We start from the raw sequence: 13,798 nt of genomic DNA, 5'->3' as shown, positions 1-13,798 counted from the left end.
ACAAATCACCAATCTGGGACGAGGAGAAAGTATCTTCTTGCCTTAAAGCTGCCAAGGAGCAGGCAGAACCCTGCAGCCCCCAGAGGAAAGCAAAGACAAACCCGGGGATTGTTCTCGTGTCAGAGCTGCCAAGCAGCAAGATTTAATGTGTTGGGGTTTTTAATGAGTTGCAGAAAGAAGTGGACAGTGAGGTGATGAAATTTCCTGAAGTGCTGACAGCCCGAGACGTTCTGACTTAGTTATGGGAAATGCTGGGATATGCATGTTAATTGGGATGACTGTTTGGGGCTGGATTCGAGCGTGCAGCGTTCTTGGAAAGAACTGTATTGGTTTCATGTGCACCTTTTTGATGTGGTGTTCATTCCTGAGCCACGACTCCGGCTCCCCAGCACTGGAAAAGACAAACAACCACGGGGAGTGTGGCAAGAGCAAAGCTGGAGAGGCCCAGCCTGGATTAGGAGGGGTCTGAAGGGATCTCTGACTCTTGGAGGAGGTCCTAGGAAAACGCAAGGGGATGAAGGAGCCACCAGGAGCTGGGGCAATGAGCTCTGAATCCCTCGGGAGAAGGAGTTGACAGCTCATTCTTTGCATAAAGCACCCAAATTTCACACTCAAAATCAGAGCTAAAAGCTCTGGCCAGAGCCCCAAGTTATTTCCTAGCATCACATCACTCAGCTCAGCAGCTCTTACGTACCAAAAAGAAGAATTAATTAAAACTGGCCGTATATCTGTCAGTAGGATGGGATGAAATACTGACAAAAGCCTCTCAGCAACTGCAGAGCCACGGCACGACCGGGACAGCCGGAGCTGCAGCCTGGGCAGGAGCAGCAGGGCCAGCCTGGGATGTTCTGAAATGAAAGATCAGCTGCACAGTAGCACTCCCCAAACAGCCTGGAAAAGTGACAGCCACGCAAAATTAAGCAGAACATGATGGATTCATGCAGGCTGGGGAGCACAGTGGAGTCATTCAGCTGCTCGGAGCGAGCCACAACAACACTTTGGGAAATGGCTGGCTGGGTTCTGGGACAAGGAATTGAAAAGGCTGAAACCATAACCAAAAGGCTGTGAAAAACAGTGGAATTCACACTGGGAATGCAGACTAGGAAAATATTTGGTGTGGTTAGTGCTTATTTACTATTTTGTGTGTCGGGGGGGTTTTATTCATTCGCAGTCCTGTGATTCCAGCTTGTAAAGATCCAAATAGGCAAAGCAGCTCCTTGAATTGAAGATGCTGCTTTACCATTTCCAAATCAAATATTAAGATCTCTCAGAATAATCTGATGGTGCCAGAGAAAGTTTTGTCAGAATTAGGAACCCAGAGCAGTGTTCTGAACTGAATCATGCCCTGATTTTGCAGATTTCTGAATGACAAGTAATGATCTTCTCCCAAAAATCCAGCGTGGCCCCATTTAATATGTATCAATCCAAATTTACTGCCATGCAGCAAAGTGTGAAGAAATAAATTGAATTAGAGCATTTATGCTGTCAGAGCTGACAATGGATTATTAAAAGAGCCATATTCAAACCCCTGTGCCTTGTGTTACTCATTCCTCTAATAGTCCAGAGACTGTTGTGTTAGAAAAGGGTGTAATAAGGACACGTCGTCCTAGACATTGTGTTTCCTAACATTTTGTTAACTGGACACATTTTTGTGGGTTAATAATCTTGCTTGTTTTCTGATGCTTACACTCAATTGCAAAAGCAGCTGAGAGGAAAAAAAAAAAAACTGCACAGAAAGACAGGAAGAAAAGCCAAGAAACCCTTCTGTGGAAGTGTAGGTGTTTGGACATGAGAGCCTTTTGGCAACTTCAGATGTTGGGTTTTTGTTTTTCTAGGTGTTTAAAGAAAAGCAATTACCTCTGTGATGACACTTAATATGCCAAGATTCAGCCTTGAGCAATTTTTTATGGCTGTGTTCTAAGCTGCAGAAAGTACAGAGCACACTGGATCCACTGAAAGATGTTTCAGTGCAGCAGTTCTGACAGGAAAACTGTGGTTACAGTGGCATCTGAAAATTCCTGAAAAAAAGACAAATAAGAGAGAAAAAAACAGTGGTTTCAGGGGGTGGAAATGCTTCATCGCTGGCTGCAGAGGGATAATAAATGGGCTGAGATTCTTGGCCTGTTTGAAGCTTATCTTTGAATTTTGAGGTAGATTTTCCCCCCTTTCTGTTTGTTTCTTTGAAGAGGAACTGAGGGGATGGAGGGAGAGAGAGCAGGAGATGTGAGAGAGGCAGAAAGTTTGAGGTTTTGGGGTTTTTGCATCCCCTGGGCAGCAGCTCTGAGCATGGCAGGGCTTTATTCCTGCTCCTGTGCTCAGGTTGGGATCCCCACCCCATTCCCACCTGGGACCTCCTGGAGAGGCTGGAGCCCAAATTCATCCTTGGAAAATCCAAGTGGCTTCTGCTTCCTCGGTTCCAGAGGGCTCTGGGATGGGTTCCCTTCTCCAGCAGCAGCTGGGACAGGATTTTGGCAAAGCAGGAATGAGCCAGCCACAAATGCCAGGTCTCAGGTGTGTTTTGAGTGGGGATTTTTTGTGGCTGTCAAATTTACCCTGGTGTAAATCAGGCAAAACTCAGCATTAAACAGAAAACCCTCTAGAGCTGTTTGCTTTAGAACATCTATATGACATCAGGAGAGCTCTTTAAATGAAGGAATTAATTAACAGAAATAAAACTTCCAGATGATCTAAGAAAAAGCAAATAAAAACTGCCAGTGCCTGAGAGCTGTTGGGGAGTTTTCCTGACATCCCTTTCTTTGCAAGCCACAGAAGTGGAATCGTTGTGTAAAATCAGGGTTGGAATGGGAATTCCTGCTCCATCCAGCCTCAATTCCCCCGTGTGCTCCCTGCACTTCTCGATCAATATTTCCCTGCTGTTCCAGCAACTGCAAACTGGCATTCCCTGAGCCCACGAGTTCCAACACCCAATCATGGCTCCAGATACGCTTCTGCTGTTTATTTTAAGGCTCTGGCTAAATGTAGCCTTCTAATTGCTTCATGGAAAAACAAGTTTACTTTATGGTTTGAGGGTGTAAGGCTGGGGATCGTGTTACTCTGTATTTGTCTTACAGGGACTATTTAAATGGTTGTGATAAGCTACCAAACCTGCAGAGCTGCAATTAAGATGTTTCCAGAAGCTGTGCCCTGTCAGTCAGCACAAGGTGCAGCAGATTTTTGTGAAAACGCTGCGCTGAGATATTGGGAAATTTCCAAAAAATTAAATATTTTCTTTTAAAAATCCATTTTTTTTTCCCAGCATCACAATATCAGGGGTTGGGTTTGGTTGTTTTGTGGGTATTTTATTTTACTTTTTAAATCTATTTTTCTTTTTAAATATTTGTTTCTTTTTAGATATATTTCAGTCTATGTTTTGAATAAAAATATGTTTAGAAATGTGATTGAAAGTTTGTCACTTTAAAAATAAAAAGTTTTAAAGAAGTGCAGTGCTTGTTGAATTGTGCATTTGAACCCGTATCTATAATAATAATATATATTATAATAATAATAATCCATGCCTATGACGATAATAAATTTAAAAATAAATGTCAATGTAAATATAAATTTTAAATAACTATAACTATAACAACTATAACTATAAATATAGATATAAATATAAATATAAATATAAATATAAATATAAATAATATAAATAAAGCTAGAAAATATAAAGTGAGAAAAATAGATAAAATTGACAAAAAAAATATTAAATGGTGAAAAATCCTAATTTTTAAGCAGAATATAGTCAGTGAAGCAAACGGATATAGCGGTATTGACTGATTGTGTTTTAAAAAATTGCAGAATTCAAAAGGAAAAATGGTTTTCAGCTTTTCCAGAGTTTGGAGTCCCGGTGCCCGCCTGCTCCGCGCGGCTCTCCCGGCGCTGCGGATGGAGATGTTTATTCCAGGAAGATCCTCTTGGCGATGCCTGCAAAGGCATTAAGCAGGTGATGAACTCATTTCTTTTCAAACGCGTGCCTCGTCACAGCCGGCGGAGCAAACGCGAGGGGGTGAAAGCGGAGTTGCCAAATCCCGATTTTCGGGGCCCTTTCTCTCCCCTTTGGGAATCGGCCACATCTGCTGCAGCTGTGCGAGCCCCGAGTGGCGAGGCTGAATTAACCCAGCCACAACCGGAATGAGATTTCCAACTGAAATATTGCATCTCCTCGGATTGAAAATGCAAACCGCAGCCGGCTTTGGGCAGATCCAGCTTTGGACGTGGGAGCTGCGATTCCAAAGTGATTCCAGCGAGCGGGAGTCGGGGATGAGCAGCTCAGTTTCTGTTTCAGCCGCTGCTTGTGGCGCTAAGGGGGGGAAATAATCTTTTTATTCTCTTGTCATTGTGTTAGCCGGCTGTTAATTGAAGGCTGCGTCGTGTCAGGGGTGATTGGAGATCTCAGCTGCTGGAAATACCTGAGCGCAGAGAGATGTACACACGATTTTAAAGATGGGTCTGGAATCAGCTCTCAGGGTGCCTCTGCTGCTGTTTGATGAAGATATAATTGGGAGAATATAAAGAGAGGTTGTTTGGAGGCAACCAAAGAAACCCTGGCATTAGCCGTCTTTTAAAGCATCAGCTACCTTGAACAGGGGTAATAAAACACACTGTAACACAGATTTTCAGAGTGCAGCAAATGGTTTTAAAGACATCGCTCCCAACAAACAAAACTCAGGATACCCAGAGTGAATTTTAGGGCTGAAAAAAGTTGTTATCAGCTTCCAGTGTTCCTCTCTAAACACAGGTATGTTTTTCCCATTTAATCGCAGATTGGATAGTTTTCAGTTCTCAGTTTTAACAGTCCAGAAGCTTCAGTGGAAAACAACAACCCAAAAACGAAAAACATTTTCTCTTGTGCCATTACGAACACCTGCACTCAATAAAACAGAATTTCAATCATCACTCTTTTTTTTTTTTTTTTTTTTTTTTTTTTTTTTTTCCTTGTGTCAAGACATTCATTTCACTTGAACTGTGGAAGGGAAAAACTCACTGTCGTTTGCATTTATATTTTTCATTCCTGACACCACATAAGCTGGGAGGTGGTGGTTGGGATTTTAATTATATCATTCTTTTAATTGGAAAACTTAATATCCCTCTGTTTATACTTTCGTACATTTTGATATTTTTTTTAAGTGCTGTTTGTTTGTTTTATAAAATTCAAATTTGGCCTGAACAAGCCCCTAGAAGAGACAGTTAATAAAATTGCTCACTATTTATGCTTCTCCCTAAAGACTGCACAGGGCAGGCAGGAGAATACACAGATAAAGGAGTGTCTGACTCCCTCAAATCCAGCACTGGATGATCCCATGCTTCTCCTGTTGGAAAGCTTAGCCTAAAAAAAAATCATAAATAAATAAAAGAGGAGGCAAGAATTGATTTGCCTTTGTGATGGAGACACAGAACCTGTGGTGGCAAAATGCTGCTGTTCCCTCACACCTGTGGGGTCTGTGCCAGTGTCACCTCTCCTCTCCAAGAGAGGACAACCTGCAGCACTCACAGAGCCAGGGAGGGGATGAAGGGAAACTGTTGGAGGGGAAAGAGGTGGAATTGACTCTTGGGAAGAACTTTTTGCTGCCCACGCTGTCAGAGCAGTCCTTGAGTGAAAGTCAAGCGCAGGACTGGGAGGAGCAGGGAGCTGCTTGCCCTGGGAGCAGGCACGGGGTGAGATGGAAGCTCCCAAGTGTCAGAATCTGAGGTATGGATGATTCTGAGATTGTAGAAAGTCTCTGTCTGTCAGCCCCGCTGCCAAAGAAGAAGTTGTAATTAATCTGTGCTGGTTTCCAGGTTGTTTATTCTGTTTATCTCTCACATGTTCTGCTGCCCTGCCCAGCTCTGTCCTGCAGGGCAGCGTGTGGGGCTCTGCCCTCAGTGGGATGTGACAAACATTAAATACCAGAAACTCCCTGGGCTGCATTTACAAGAACGTGCCAATATCTGTCACCTACGTTGGACAGTGTGTCCCCAGCCTGAACCAACAGAAAAATGCCAACACCACAGTGAGACATGGAGGGCATGAAGAAGGAGAAAAAGGACAAGGCACACCCAATTTCCTCCAGCTTGTCCCCTTTGCACCCCTCATCTAGAATCCTAAAATTTTACTTTTGCACCCGTGCCACACTTAATTATTACTGATATCAAATACTCAGAGCTGGTAATTGATCCTGTGAGATTGAAAACTCTTTTCCATGGCCAGAGATCACAGCCAGTGTCTCTGGGGCTCTGTCCAGGGGGGTTCCTGACCCCTGCCAGGGCAGCCAGAGGGATGCCCTGGATTCCCAAACCTCTCCCCTCTGCCCTGGGCAGGGCTGAGCCCAGCCTGGGGCTGCGGGCGGAGTTTAAAGCCGGTGTGGGGGCACCGGAGGGTGCTGGGGCAGCTGGAGGTGCTGCTCCTCACCCCCTGGCACCCCTCTGCTGCCCTGCCCAGCCCTCGGGCAGCTCTGCACCAGGGCCGGGCTGTGCCACAGCCGCAGAGCATCCCCAGCACCCCCAGCGCCAGGGAAGGGCAGCAGAGGATGCTTTAGACAAACATCATCCCGCAGGGCTCCCGGACCTCATCCCAAAGTGCTTTTCCTCCCAATGCAAGACTGAGAAGGAGCCCTCTGGCTCCCTCGGGCCCCTGTGGCCCCGCAGCCCGAGCTGCACCTGCAGGATTCCTGCGCTGGATCCAAGCCCGGTGGGGTGCGGGGGTGACGCGGGGACAGCGAGTGCTGCTGTTTGCATCCTGCAGAAGCTGCTTTTCTTGGCATTCAGCGACCTGAAAGGGTCGCATGCAGCTGCAGAGCACAAATACACACACGGAGAAATGGGGGTTCGCATGCTGGCTTTTCTGCCAGGAAAGAAAAAGCAAATGGATAATCACCAACAATAATGTTGCACTTGCAAGAAACACTTGCTAGGGGGAAAAGCTCCTTGTATTTTTCCCAGAAGGCTTCTGCAACTTTCATATTTATTGAGTATAATCTGCCTTTTGCATGATCCTCTTTGAATTCTACCACACCAATAATTCCTCTAATCGTGCCATTAGCAACTCCCTCCTGTCTCTTTCTCCTTTATTATTAACAGGTAGATGCTCATGACAAAGAATTTTCCTTTTTTTCCCATAATCATAGATGTACTTAGTCTTTACCTATTTGAAACATTACCAAAATTCAAAAATCTGGCTGAATAAAGTAAGAATTTCTACTTGTGAATTATGGATTTACACATAGAAAAAAAAATGAATTATTTAAAGGCCAAATGGAAGTGCAGAAGGAACGAAGGGTGGTTTATCTCTCTGCAGCTTTCTGCACTGGTTTTTGTGGGTTTAGGTGGTACTGGTCATGCTCCAGTAGGTCTAGTGGGAATTTTGGATCGTGCAAAGCCTTTGTTACCATATTAGAGCTTGGGCTGATTAGGCCGGGTGTAATTGGAGTTAGGTCACTGCGAGGTTGGCTCTGTTGGCCCTGCCCCAGCGGTGATGGAGAAGCAGAGCCGCTGTTGGCACTGCAGACCGGGGCTGACCCAACTTCCCTGACTGCTTCAGCTGGAGATTTATCCCTCCACAAAAAACTGTTAACGTAATTTTAAGATGATTTTCTTGGCTCTCATTGCGCTGTAAGGAGCAGCAGCCACCTCCCGAGCCCTCTCCTGCTCCCCCTGTGCAGAGCAGGCTCTGGAATCCAAATTGCTGCAGATCCAAGCCTTGCCCGGCTCTTATCTGCTGTGGGCCAAATGAAAATTCATTTACTCGGAGCCTCCTGCACGCCGGAGCTCTGGTTGCTGTCTCAGCCCCTGTGTTGTGGCTGAGAACCATCTGGAGCAAATCAAATGAAATAAAACCTCTATTAACTGAACCTTAAATATCCAGAGCTCGCCGTTATCACGGTCAAACGCCCTGACATGGCAAAAACTTCTGTGCTCGGTACAAATCTCTGTCTCCCACTTTTCCTCACCGTTGTCACTGCCCTCGGCAAGGGACACCGAGCTGATTCCATCCCGAAATATTCCGCAGCACGTTTTGATGCAGCTCACTTGGGGAAGTTGACCAAAGCTCAGCCACTGGCAGGATCAAGGTCCAGCTACTCTTAAATCCCAAAAGCATCAGCGGGCATCGTAGTCTTGTTAGCAGCACTTTCAAAAAAACGAAAACAAACAGTGAAAAATCAATTTGATTTGTCTATAACATAGGAGATTTTTGCAGATGAGGAACAGTGGGGAGCTACTGTCCGAGGAGCATTTCAATTGAATGAATTCGGGTTGTGCAGTTAGAGGAAAATGGGGATTTTTAATAAAAGTCAGTCTTTTACATGACACAAAATCCCTTCTAACAGACAACAGAAAAATCTCTGCACGCAGCCACCTTGGAGCTGCAGACTTATAAAGTTTTTTATATCTTAGAGACTACAAATGAAGTTGCTTAAAATGTATTTTGTAAGTGCATGGACAAAGGTAATTCTTATATTAGAATGAGAGTTATTTTCCAGGGGGAAATTATAGGGACAAGGCAGTGTTGAATATTTCTAACTACTTTATATGTGTAGAAAGGTGGAAAGTTATGTTAACAGGGATGCAGGAGCTGGAGATTCTTCTCCCCTCTTATTTCTGAGAGTCTGTGCTAAATAAATCTGTAAAAGAAGCCACATGGATTTAATTTCATCATTTTCTAAACGAGCATCTTTCCACCATCTGTTACGTTCTAAACTATGATTTATTCTGCTTGTTTCGTGCAAAAACATTTGTACCCACAAATAAAAATTGGTGCCCTGCTTAAAACCACTTGGAACCCATAGAATCGACGGAGGAATCAGGAGCATCCAAATAAATTCCCCCCACCGCTGCGGACCACGGCGGGGACATTCACTCCTGGGCTAACATCAGCTCGAAATGCAATCAGAGGAATTGCGAACGCCCTGAAAGATCCTTGAATGCAATTAAATAAAAATGGGGGGGGGGGGGGGGGAAATCCCTGTAGCCTTGGAGAGCTGGCTGGAATCCGGGGTGGAATGTGCTCCCCACTCACGCTCCACGCCGTGGGTGAGAGCACAGGGATGGAAAAATCCCGTTTGGGCTGAGGATTTTCGCTGTCTCCGGATTCCTGGCCGGAGCTCACGGCCGGCCAGGGATGCGGGAGGCAGCTCTGGGTGTCCGCATCCCAACCAGAGCATCCCCAGCGGGCAGAGCTCAGCCGAGCCCCAAAGGGCTGCGGAGCCACTCCCCGTCTTCGTTCTACCCCGTAAAAATAATAAAAGCCCTCGATCTCTCTTCAACTTTTTTTTTTTTTTTTCCCCAAAGAAAAAAAATACGAAAAATTACATTTTCTTGGAAGAAATGAGGTTCGAGAAGTAAAGAGATCAGCCGGCTGATCTCACGGAGTCTGGCACCCTCGCAATCAATTTGTACCGAGTCTGAGCCTGTAACTCAAAAGCTGTTTATTGATCGGTTTATTACAGTCCGGGATAATAAAAAAGAGATGGGAAATTACGGGAGGCAAACGGCAGTGGCGAAGCTGCGATCGTTCAGGGGGCTCGGGATAGATTTGGAAAATAAAAAGCTGAATAGGAAAAAATAAGTGACAGAAGAGAATTGCAATTGTGGAATTGCAGTTGTGGAATTGCATCCAGCGTTGGACACATCTGCACGCCACGAATGCGCTGCATAAAAACCGGGATATTTCTATATATTTCTGTATATTTCTTTATATTTCTATATGTTTCTATATATTTCTATATATTTCTATATATTTCTATATATTTCTATATATTTCTATATATTTCTATATATTTCTATAGGAGCTGCCTTTGGGCACGGGACAATTCCGTGTATTGCGTGTATCACTCATTCCTTCAGCATTTCCAAGACTGATGGAAGGTAGCGGGCAAAACACCGAAAACGAATATATCTGAAAATTGATATATAAAAACAAAACGCGCCCCTGAAAATAAATATCTCCGCTTGTTTGTGCGGGAAGGTGGGGACACTGGGAATAATCGGGCGCTGCAATCTAAGTCAAAGCAGGAGCTTTGAGTCTCTCATTCTGCACACATTATTTGCCCGGCCGAGGTGAATCATGTTGGTTTATTCATCGCCCAGACAGGCAGGAGGGTGTGTGCGATTATTTGGAATCCCTGCGACAAGTTCGATGGAAACCATTTGCAAAATAAAAGAAAGAGTCCGAGGGAGACGGAGGGGAGGAAAAAAAAAAAACAAAAAAAAAAACACGAACAATTTTAAGGACATGGAACGTATTTTTCCCTTTCTCTGCCTCGTAAAAATAAATAAATAAATAAGTAAATAAATAAATAAATAAATAAATGTATGATAAATTTATATCACTCCTGACGTTGTGCCTCTCTGGGGAGTCTCGGGGGTTCGTCCCTCTGCCCTCGGGACATGGGGGACAGGGCGGGACGGTGGCACCGGGGCCGAACTCTAAATTGTTTTGCCCACATCTTTTCCAGTGGTGGATTTGGGGGGGTCCTGTGGTGGCTCCGAGCGGCTCCAGCAGGTGCCCGGGGGTTCTCTCGGCTGGGCCCGATCCTGCGCTTTGGGGGGAGCAGCTTTGGGGGAGCAGGGTCCAGCCCTGGCCTCCAGGACACAGCGGGACCCTCCGGGACCCTCGCAGGCAGCCCCAAAATCCCGCAATTCTTATCAGCCAGGGGCCGTGCATCACCTCCGAAATGTCCGTCTCCAAGAGTCCTCTTGACCGCCTGTAAATTTAACCTCTCTACCAGCGCTTTCCTCCCTTGTGTTTATTTAAAAAGCCATTACCTTGGGGGTAAAAAAAAATATATGTATATATATAATTTTTTTTTTTAATCCTTAAGGGCAAAACTGTTAATTGCTTTGAGCAGGAAGACATCTGATCTCTTCCAGCTATCCCCTGTCTCTTCCAAGCAGGTTCAATATCTGCTGGTAAATCAAACCCTGGCCGGGTGCGACAGGAGTTGTGCAACCAGCGCGGTTCGCCGTGCGCTCCCTGTCCCGGCGAGCGGCACCGCTCCCTGTCCCGGCACCGCTGCGGTCACCGGGGACCATTGCCGGGTGACACAGGGGACAATTAGAACTCGTGGTTGCAGCCGGTGCAGCTCGACTCCATCGCTCCCACCTCCCCCGGGAGCGGCACGGAGCCCCCGCCCTGCCCGGAGGATGCTCGGGGGGTGCTCGGTCCCCTCGCACGCCGCTCGGAGCTCTCAGCCAAAACGGCTTCGGGAATGCAGAGGTGGATGTCGATCGAGGCGTCGCTAAGCAGCCCTGATCCCTCGGAAGTTCTGATCTTCAGCTCGCTTTAATTCCTTTCTCGCGTCTGGAGATAAACGCGTGTTACTGTTAACGCAACGCCTTTCTCTTGGCTCCGGGTCTCATCTGGGGCAAGGCGATGAAACCTTAATCTCCCAGCCTCTGACACATCAAACATTCCCTCGGCGTACACCTCGTTTCGGGGCAAAACTTACACTGGGTGCGCACTCTGATTCCATGTCCCTGCCTTGCTTTTTCCGTCAAATCGGGAGTCTTATCTTCCTTCCCTGAAGGATGTCCACACGCCAGCCTCGCGGGTCGTTAAAAAAACCCCTTCCTGTCTCTAGAACACGGATTATTAACCAAATCGATCATAAAAGGAGGGGAAATGCTCGTGAGGTTTTCCCTCGCAGAGAATAAACTCGCTCCCCGCTGCCCGCGGGCGTTTTGTCCTCCCGAGGTGTCTGTGAGGGACAGGGGCCGGTGCTTAACGGGGACTGGGGACACGGGACATGGCTCGTGCAATGATCCCAGTGAGTTCCCTCCTGATTTACACCGATAAGGGCACGGAGGGGGGTGTTGGACAGCCCCCTCCCCCAAACCCACCATCCCCGGTTATCCCAGCCCAGCGATGCTGTGGAATTCCGTGGCGGGGATGCTGCTCCCGGCTTGATGGATACAGGAGCGAGGATGCTGCGGGCAGATGTGCCCGCCCGACACCTCCCTCCGCCTCCAGGCTGGGAAAAGCGAGGCGGAGGTGGGCTCAGGGGCAGCCTGGAGCCCGGGGGAGGCAGAGGGGGAGGCGGAGGGGGAGGCGGAGCTGGCCGGGACGGGCCGTCGCTGCTGCTGCTGTTGCTGCTGCTGCTGCTGCTGTTGCTGCTGGAGCCGGTCAAACTGCACAGCCACTTCCCCCAGGAGCTTCCCTTTCATCTCCCCGCTCCTGGCGCCTGCGAAACAGCCTCAGTTTGTCTGCAGCGTCTCTCTTCCCCCTGCGCTCCCTCCCTCCCCGCCCCGCTCCAGCTGAGAGCCCCAGGACCGGGGCGCCCGGAGCCCGCCCCGGCTCACGGGGCTGATGCTGCGGGAGGCCGGGGGAGAGGCAGAGGGTCACGGGGGGCTGGGGGCTTTTTGGGCATCCCTAGAACCCGGCCCAGTCCCGGCCAAGCCCCGGGGACCGCCCGCCCCGCGCCTGGGGTCCCAGCGGGGACGCAAAGGGGAGCCCGGCAGGGGAAAACCCGGGATTAAAGCCCCCGGATTCACGTCCTTTCCTCGGGCTGGGAGAATTCCCTGCTAGTCTGAGGCTGGGCAGCCGCTCTGGGATCCTGGATAGGGGGCAAAGCTTTCATTCCTAAAAATGTCTCTCTCCAAACCCCGTCTCGGCGAGGTTTCCGTGCGGACATTCGGTACCGTGTGCGGCTTCAGCCTCTGATGTTTGTCTGACAGCAGGAGGATGAAGGAGGGGAGCGGTGAGAGAGAAGAGAAATCTCTACATTCAGCCTTTAGACAGAAAATGCTCCAATTTGGCGATGGACTGAGGCTGAAGAGGGAAAACACCGTGCCATGCTTTGCTCTCCAGGCGCCCCTGTGGTACCCAAAATTCATCCAAACCAGGCTGGATGAGCCAACCTCCGCTCAGTGCTTCACAGCACGACAGCCGCTTGTCCCTTGGTCCCATTTTTCCCCCCGGTCTCCCGAGGGATGGCAGCGCAGCGGAGCCTCTCCAAACCCAGGGGGACGGAGCTTGCACACCCGAGCCACAACCGGGCACCTGGGGAGAGAAGCTGCACCCAAGGGACGCGCTCGGTGTCACCGTGACCCCGAGCTGCCGGTGCCCGGGCGCCCTTCCAGCGGGCATCGCCTTTGGGGGCGCGGTGTCATTATCTGCGGCGTTTTCAGCAGCCCCACAATAGCTTTCCACGGGCGCTGCATTGTCCCCGGCACACCGGCATTGTTCCTGCGTGTCCATCCATTCTCATTTACTTGTCACGGTGCAGGAAGCATGGAGAAGGGAAAGGAAAGGGGGGGAGAAGAGGGACAAACTCAACCCCACCGCAGCAGCTGAGCTTTGCACTTTGCAAGGCCGGGGCTGCCTGGCTGCTCTCTCTGTGAGTGTCTCCCAGCAAAGAGATGGATTTTGTGGGGAAGGAGAAGTGACAAACTGGGGGTAGCAAGAGCAGCTGGAGAGGCATCAGTGGCATTATTTTCAACCTCGAAGAACAGCCCGGATCGGGGCTCTGCCGGCTGAAATGTTGCAGCCGGGCCGGCCGGACTGAGGCAGAGGAAAGCATCGCTTCTCTTGGCAGATCTTTAATCCTTAACCCATCGAGGTGCGCAGTAACACTGCCAGCCATCAGCGGCGAGTGTGCAAACCCTGCTATTAGTGCCGCTGATGAGCGGGGTTTTGTAACGCTGGCTCCTCGTACACGGCAATCCCGTGCCCCGGTCCCAATTTGCTCTCCCTGGCACCAGGCGCGATCTTATCAGGGCTGGGGCCGCTCGGTGTTTGGGGCTGAGCAGTGGGGAGGGATGAGCAGGGTCGTAAAGGGTCGGGAGCACCCCTGGGCCCTGAAAAAGAGAGATTTGTCTGATATGT

This window comes from Lonchura striata, chromosome 13 (genome assembly GCF_050655825.1).
Source record: "Lonchura striata isolate lonStrDom1 chromosome 13, ASM5065582v1, whole genome shotgun sequence".
Taxonomy (NCBI): Eukaryota; Metazoa; Chordata; class Aves; order Passeriformes; family Estrildidae; genus Lonchura; species Lonchura striata.
This window is presented reverse-complemented; position numbering follows the sequence as displayed.